Consider the following 8603-nt stretch of genomic DNA (forward strand, 5'->3'; position numbering starts at 1 on the left):
TTGGCAAACTTCAGACGGGTCTGGACATGCACTGGCTTGAGCAGGGGGACCTTGCGTGCGCTGCAGGATTTTAATCCATGACGGCGTAGTGTGTTACTAATGGTTTTCTTTGAGACTGGTCCCAGCTCTCTTCAGGTCATTGACCAGGTCCTGCCGTGTAGTTCTGGGCTGATCCCTCACCTTCCTCATGATCATTGATGCCCCACGAGGTGAGATCTTGCATGGTGCCCCAGACCGAGGGAGATTGACCGTCATCTTGAACTTCTTCCATTTTCTAATAATTGCGCCAACAGTGGTTTCCTTCTCACCAAGCTGCTTGCCTATTGTCCTGTAGCCCATCCCAGCCTTGTGCAGGTCTACAGTTTTATCCCTGATGTCCTTACACAGCTCTCTGGTCTTGGCCATTGTGGAGAGGTTGGAGTCTGTTTGATTGAGTGTGTGGACAGGTGTCTTTAATACAGGTAACAAGTTCAAACAGGTGCAGTTAATACAGGTAATGAGTGGAGAACAGGAGGGCTTCTTAAAGAAAAACTAACAGGTCTGTGAGAGCCGGAATTCTTACTGGTTGGTAGGTGATCAAATACTTATGTCATGCAATAAAATGCAAATTAATTATTTAAAAATCATAGAATGTGATTTTCTGTTTTTTTTGTTTTAGATTCTGTCTCACAGTTGAAGTGTACCTATGATAAAAATTACAGACCTCTACATGCTTTGTAAGTGGGAAAACCTGCAAAATCGGCAGTGTATCAAATAATTGTTCTCCCCACTGTAACAGTATGGCTTTCTGTAAAGCTGCTTTGAAACGAAGTGCATTGTGTAAAGCGCTGTTTAAATACATTTCACTTGACAAGGCACCATTTTCCACCTGTCCACCTGTGATCGGATCACAAGTGTTCAGCGCTACTAACGGGTGTAAACCAATCAGAGGTCACCAAAAACACACGTGACCTCGCTGTTTTCGCTATAAAGTTTATTGAACGTCACAAAATACAGAGTACAGAGACGAGAAGTCAAGTCACCTTTATTTATTCAATGCTTTATACACTCCAGCTTGTTTTAAAACCACTTTACAGGGATAACAGGAAAATAATGATTCATTGATGCAAACAGATACATTCTGTGTTGTAAAGCAGCTCTAAAAGACAATAGTTTCGTTGTGAATCTGAAGTCAGTTCAGTGTTGGTTCAGTTCCGTTCAGTAGATGTGTAAAGATCATCAAGAAGAGGCATGAATTCTGCTTTCTTCCGTTACTATTCACTGTTGCTTAGCAAAATAGTCCTGAATTAACAAATATTAGTGAGCACCAGCAGGTAGTACCTCTATGTTACAGCAGCATGTGATCAAAAGCACTAATCTTATTGGTTGGACAGTTTTTTTGCAGTGTGATTTGGAAATATATTACATATATATATTACGCCTCTCCTTAAAACTATTCTATCACATTGATGGCATGTGAATGTTTGCGTTGGTCTGAACAGATCCATTAACCATTCAAATTAAAATGTTTATTGCACTGAATTTTCCCTTAGATTATTTGTCTTGGTGTGAACAGACTTCAAACCCCACTCTCTCCCAGGGTTAGCTCCTCAGAATTGTTTTTAGCATGTTTTCAATATTTATTTGTATAACATATGCATTGTTTCAAAGCAGCTTTACAGAACATCATATTGTAACAGAGTCATAATAGTGATCTGAATAGTTGATCTGCAGACCGTCTGAAGGATGCAGACACTGGCGGTTATTCGCTCGCATAATCTTCAGCTTCAGTCCTCAGGGTTAGCAACACATGGAAGGACCGAAGCTGGATATCCTCGGGATACTGTCCCAAGGCAGGTAGAATAATGTCAGCCCAAGATACTAAATATCTTTTAAAGTACAGTTCTAGAGCTGGAGAAGCATTTTTGTTATTAATAAGGATTTTTAGATCAAAAATCTTTTCATTGTTGTCTATGTCAATGTTGTATTGTAGAAGAGAGGTCTTCCACCCGCTCCTGTTTAACTCCAGCCCTGATCTAACACAACTGAACCAGCTGATATAGGTATTATAGTCTCTGTGCAGTTTGGTTGAAGGCTGGAAGAACACTTTGTGGGACAATGTGTGTCCAGGAGCAGGGTTGAACACTCACGTTCCCTTGGTCTAAAAATACAACACAATACTGCCACCATGTGGGCACTAGTATAATGGCACTACAGCTCATTCTTACAAACCAAAGGTTGCCAACCATACCACACACCTTAAACCAGCTAATCCGGGTGTTCAGGATTACAAGTGTGTTTGGACTGAAGTCTGCAGGAAGGGTCAGATTTGGACACTCCATACCTGATATCTGGTATGATCTTAAATCAGATCTTCTGTTTTAATAATAAAAGCCTAACCCGTCTCACATTCCCATGTCAAAACTCAGCATCTGTAATAACTAATGTTGATTATGTCAGGATAATGTATAGTGTAATAAATTTACATTCAAGTTATAAAAATATCTTCGCAATTTTAGAGTAAGATCTATTTTTTTTTGTTTTTTAGTGCTGAATGATAGGAAATACAAGCTTAGTATATAATTTAGAATGTAAAAATATCCACATTAAAAGGCAATTGCTGTATACTTTTACATTTACAATAACATTTTATCCAAAGTGACTTACCAATTAAGAGAACAATATAGCAACAAGTGCAGTGACAAGTCTCAGTTAGCCTAGCACAGTACACATAGCAACTTTTTTTTTTTTTATTAAAACAAAGGTTTAGTATTATTGGGTCAAGAGTTAACGATAAAGATGGATCTTTAGCAGTTTCTTGAAAATGTGTTGAGTTGGGCAGGTCATTCCACCAGCAGAGAACAGTCCAGGTAAAGGTCAGTGAAAGTGTTTTTGTGTCTCTTTGGGATGATGGCACCACAAGAAGACGTTCACTTGCAGAACACAAGCTTCTGGAGACACATAGATCTGAAGCAGTGAGTTTAGGTCTTGCTGCAGCATCTGGATCAGTTGCAGAGGTTTGACTGATGCTGGAAGAGCTGCCAAGAGACTATTACAATAGTCCAGTCTGGATAGAACAAGCGCTTGGACCAAGAGTTGTGTAGCTCAGATAGGAAGGAATCCTCCTAACGTTGTATAAGTCAAATCAGCAGGATCACACAAGAAGTATGGTTTGGCTAAACCCATAAGCAGTTCTGTCTTGGCAAGGTTGAGTTGAAGGTCATTCATCCAGCAAGAATTTTCCATCAGGTAGGCTGAGATGCGAGCTGCTACCGTCAGATCATCTGGCTGGAATGAAAGGTAGAGATATGTGTCATTAGTATAGAGCTGGTAAGCAGAGGTGGGAGTAAGTCACACATGTGCAAGTCACAAGTAAGTCTCAAGTCTTAACCTTCAAGTCTCAAGCAAGTCCAAGTCAATTTTGTGAAAAGCAAGTCAAGTCAAGTCAAGTCACTGCTTTGTCAAGCAAGTCAAGTCAAGTCGTAGCTTGGGTCACAAGTCACTGGCAAGTCATACAAACGTTTGATGATTTCACAGAATTTATATATTAAAATAAGTTAAAACTACATAAGTTGTGGACTATGGTTTTATTTGCAACATTTTTTTTAAATATGCATTTCCACATACAGCTGAGTGGTTAAAAATCTAAAAAAGAAATAAAATTTCAACCTACATAGCCTAAAATGTAAATGTAACTGAAATTAGGCCAACATTAAAGCATGAAAAATAAATATGCCTCAAACACTATAAAGGTTTTAAACAATTCACAATTCAAGTATAATGGTTCCTATGCCACCAAATGGCATTCTTCAAACTGGCATCCCCTTTATGGAACATGAACACATCCTTAACAACAAGTTAGATCTTTCCTTTTTAACAAAAGAATAACAAGAAAAAAACAGTAATAATTGAATTGACACAAAACTTACACCTGTCAATCAGGTGGATTGACTATTGTACATTATTAATCTGTGTGAGTGAGTGATTTATTAATATTTGTGAATGATGTGTGTGCATGTGTATGAGTGAAAGGTGTATTGTTTGCATGTCCATGTTGTGTTTGACTTTGTGTGTGTGTGTGTGTGTGTGTGTGTGTGTGTGTGTGTGTGTGTGTGTGTGTGTGTGTGTGAGAGAGAGAGAGAGAGAGAGAGAGAGAGAGAGAGAGAGAGGTGATTTGATTGAGTGTGATTGATTCATTAATATTTGTGAGTGAATGTGTGTGCGTGTGTATGAGTGAAGAGTGTATTGTTTGTTTGCATGTGTGCATGGTTGTGCTTGCAAGTTTGAATTTTTGTTTTGTTTATTTGTGTATGCATGGTTTGGTTCGAAAGTCTGTATGTTTTTTTTTTCTTTGTGTGTAGGTGTCTTTTTACAATCTTTTATGTGCATCCCCAAAAACTATCCAATTATTAGACACTGTACACATGCTATTATGCTATTAAAGGACAACTCCGGCGCAAAATGAACCTGGGGTGTAATAACACATGGGAACCGAGTCGACCGTTCTCTGGGATTTGTTTTCATGATAATCGAATGTAAAGAGTTTTATCTCTAAAAACTGATTAGCTTATAACGCTAGTATATGGGGCAAAGAGTAAGTAAAAAGAAATCGCTAGTTAATACCACTAACAAGGCTCAAAATAGCCCCACACTAACACGGTAGCATAATGAGGGTGCTTGTTATAGGCCTAGTGGTATTAACTAGCGATTTCTTTTTACTTACTCTATGCCCCATATACTAGGGTTATAAGCTAATCAGTTTTTAGAGATAAAACTCTTTACATTCGATTATCGTGAAAACAAATCCCAGAGAACGGTAGACTCTGTACCAATGTGTTATTATTTAGGCCTATTATTAAATTACAGTTAAATTGCAGTTACAGTTTTTATATTTCTTTTAACATTCAAGTCAACCCTGGAATAGCAGTCTATATTGGTAGCATATAACTAGACAGTACAAAGGGATGTATGCAGGTAAGAAAAACTGGAATATGGCATATTTTAACATATTTTAACCTGATTTTAATTTTCAAGAAATTTTTTGTTTTTTGCTGTGCTTTTGTATGTAAGGGATTATTCAGATCATAAACAAATCATTAATCCAAGGCACTCGAATATTATTAAAAATATATAGAAAGCCTTTATTTCATCATGGCTTTAATATTTTAAAATCAGGTGACAAGTAGCTACTTGCACACCTATGCGTTGCGGCTAATGAGCCTTCGTCAGGGTGTGGGGTGTGTGACCAAAGCCCCTTTCACACAGAGATTCCGGAAAATACACGGATAAAGTGACCCGAGATTTGACTCGGGTTAGTTTGATTTAGGTTCATTCACACTGCCAGTGATTTTCCGGAATCAGAGAGTGCGTTCACACACAACCCGTAAAAATCCCATAAAGACACATGACATCGATGTGACTTTAATGTCTCAGCAGCGTCTTAAGTTTGCTTATGAGCTGCGATTTCTCTCTCGAGAAACCACGCTAGTGCATTTTTTCTCTCTGATTCGATCATAAACTTGCGCATTACATACTGTTTCACAGCTGGCGAACGATCCCGCGCTTCAGCGTCATCAACTACGACACTGCATTATTACGGCTTTTGTTTACACAGCGCGCGTTCCTGCTGCGTCACGTGATTGTTGCGGTGCGTTCAAATACAGATATTTATTTTTAAAAAGACAAGTTATTTCGAGTTATTTCGAGTCATTTACCTCAAGTCCGAGTCAAGTCTCAAGTCATGAATATCAAGTCAAAGTCAAGTCAAGTCTTTTATTAATATTTGTCAAGCAAGTCTCAAGTCCTAAAATTTGCGACTTAAGTCTGACTCGAGTCAAGTCATATGACTCGAGTCCCCCATCTCTGCTGGTAAGTCCCGCCCATCCGTAAAACCCCACTGGACCTCTAGGTAGAAAAATCGTCAATGCAAGTGAATGTGAGAAAATAATTATTTTCTGGTCCCGTTTGAATTGTGCCATGAATGTGAACATATGTTGTCTGTGAATTTTTTATATAATTTTTCGTGTAAAGAATGCTACAATTTAGCGGGTAGAAGTTTGATACGGTTAGACTTTGTGTGAGAGCACTTTGTGGACTACAACTCTTCGCTGCTTTCAGATAGGAATCTGAAGAAAGAACAGCCCATTTGGTTTGAATGGTGACATTTTGGGTACAAAACACACAGGCATCTTGATCTGTCTCCATAGATTATCGCAGCATTAGCCCGTGATTTGACAAGTGGAGGGAAAATGTGTTATGGGGTGACGTCACATAGGCGACATGTAGTCTTTCTCGTTATGTCTTTTCCACAACTGCTAGCCAAAGAATCATACAATATACTGTCAAACTCGTAACATGAAAAATTATATAAAAAATTCATAGACAACATATGTTCACATTCATGGCACAATTCAAACGGGACTCAGGTGACGGAGTGCGCTGTGATTGGCTGGTGTGAGAGCCTGGCTGATCTGTAACAGATTTCTGCTATTTAGAACATAATTCAAAGCGGAATTATCATACGCCAAGCACTCCTCGCTGTGGTTAAAACATTAAAACACAGCATGCCACAGGAAAAGTGTTCAGTACATGCACTACAAATATTTCTTTTTAAATTAAAAAAATGTTTTTTTACTTTTGGATAATGATTTCATGAAGTTTCAGTCTTTAACTCCATTAATAAGAGTGGCATATTTAATCTAAATGTGTATATCAGATGTCAAACAGAGTTTAAATCATTCTGTTTACTTCATTACTTCGCTCACTCCAGTAAAGGAGTGCATACACGCGGTTTAGTGTATCCATATAATGCGCACATATGTACGCCTGGGTTATTTTTTATAAATCGGAATATGTGCGTGGAAAATTGTGTATGCGCATTTCAATGCCTTTTTTGTGCGTACACAACGTTTATATATCAGGCCCCTGGGAATAGAAAGAGGTTGAATGATTAACAATCAAAATCTCACCTGATCAACACGATAAATTCAATGCTTTCTTGTTATATTTTATCCACAACACATTGTGTACTTAGCCTGAAACATGGCTAAATGTCCCTTTATCAAAGATATTAATTAAAAGAAAGTTCCAACCCACCTTGCATATGAATCCTGGCAGAGAAAACACATGGTAGAAGAGCAAATCTGGGGTCCGTTCTTCGTACGTCGCTAACTCACTTAGCTGGATTTGATTGTTGGCGATTTGGCATGATCCTGGATTGTTTGGTTCTTCAACGCTCATCCTGGACTTGCTGTCATAGCAACATGTGCGCAAACTTAAACCTGCTCGGGAGCAGGTTTATTTCATGTTAACAGGATTAGACCGCGGCTTCATAAGCGGAGCTGATACGGGAAGTCCAGCGCAGCGCGATAGTGCACTTTCTGAGATATATATATATATATGTATATATATATATATATATATATATATATATATATATATATATTTATATTTTTATTTATATATATATATATATATATATATATATATATATATATATATATATATATATATAAATAAATATATTTTCTCGTGATTCGTGAGATTGTCGTTTTTTGTCGCTTTTGTTTAAAAAAACAGGTTTAGTTTTTTTTTTTTTTTTTTTTTTTTTTTTTTTCAAGCCACTTAAGACCCAATGTTGTAAAGCAGTTTTTTTTTTTTATTTTTTTTTAGGTTATCATAATTTTTTATGAAGATCATACAATCATGACCATGCCGATTACAGATATGTCACTCAGGCTTCACTAACGTGATTGGTACTATAGACTATAGGCTAAACCATAGACTGCCATCAAGGCCTCAATGAAGGGGATTATGTGAACAGAAAGGGGATTCACAATGTAAATGTGCAGCCCAGTTACTATTGTGATTCTTAATATTCCAGATTAGTAATATTATATAAAATAAAAAAAAGGCAGTTGACTAAAATCTTCCATATCACAAATGTGAAAGCAAAATGGCCAGGATCTGTGCATGACTTAATCATTTTCAGAGATTCACATGTATGCACATTATTTGCAAGTGGTAAGAAAAGTTCCACAATTAAATATCAAGCTCACTGTATTACATACACTTATGCTGATCCTAACAGATTCGCACCTTGAAATTTAGAATAGATAATTGAATATAAAATTAAGTCTATCATTAGTCAAGAAGACATTAACTTCAGACTATTGGACAAATGAGTCATTAAAAGACAAACAATTACACTAGCAACCCTTTTTACTATTTTAATTTCAGATGCGCATGGTTTTGACCATTGCGCAAGGGGGGAGAGTATTAGAAAAATAAAATTAGAAAAATAAAAGACAAAGATTCACAAAATAATGTCAGAAAAGGAACAGCAACTCCAATAGGCTCTATCCCAGTTCCAGAAGGACCCTTCAAACATATAGTGATTGATTATGTGGACATAATAAAATCAGTAAGAGGAAAAAGATACAGATACAGTTTTCATAGATAGATTTAGGATATGGGTCGAAGCAGAACATTCAACAGACCAAGGAGCAGAAACTGGTAACAATTTTAACTAAAGAAATCATCCCAAGATTTGGCATACCATCTCAGATTAGCTGAGAACAGTTATCAACAGAACAATTACGACTAAGGTCAAGCAATGGATGCCT

This window comes from Squalius cephalus (genome assembly GCF_949319135.1).
Source record: "Squalius cephalus genome assembly, chromosome: 4".
Lineage (NCBI taxonomy): Eukaryota > Metazoa > Chordata > Actinopteri > Cypriniformes > Leuciscidae > Squalius > Squalius cephalus.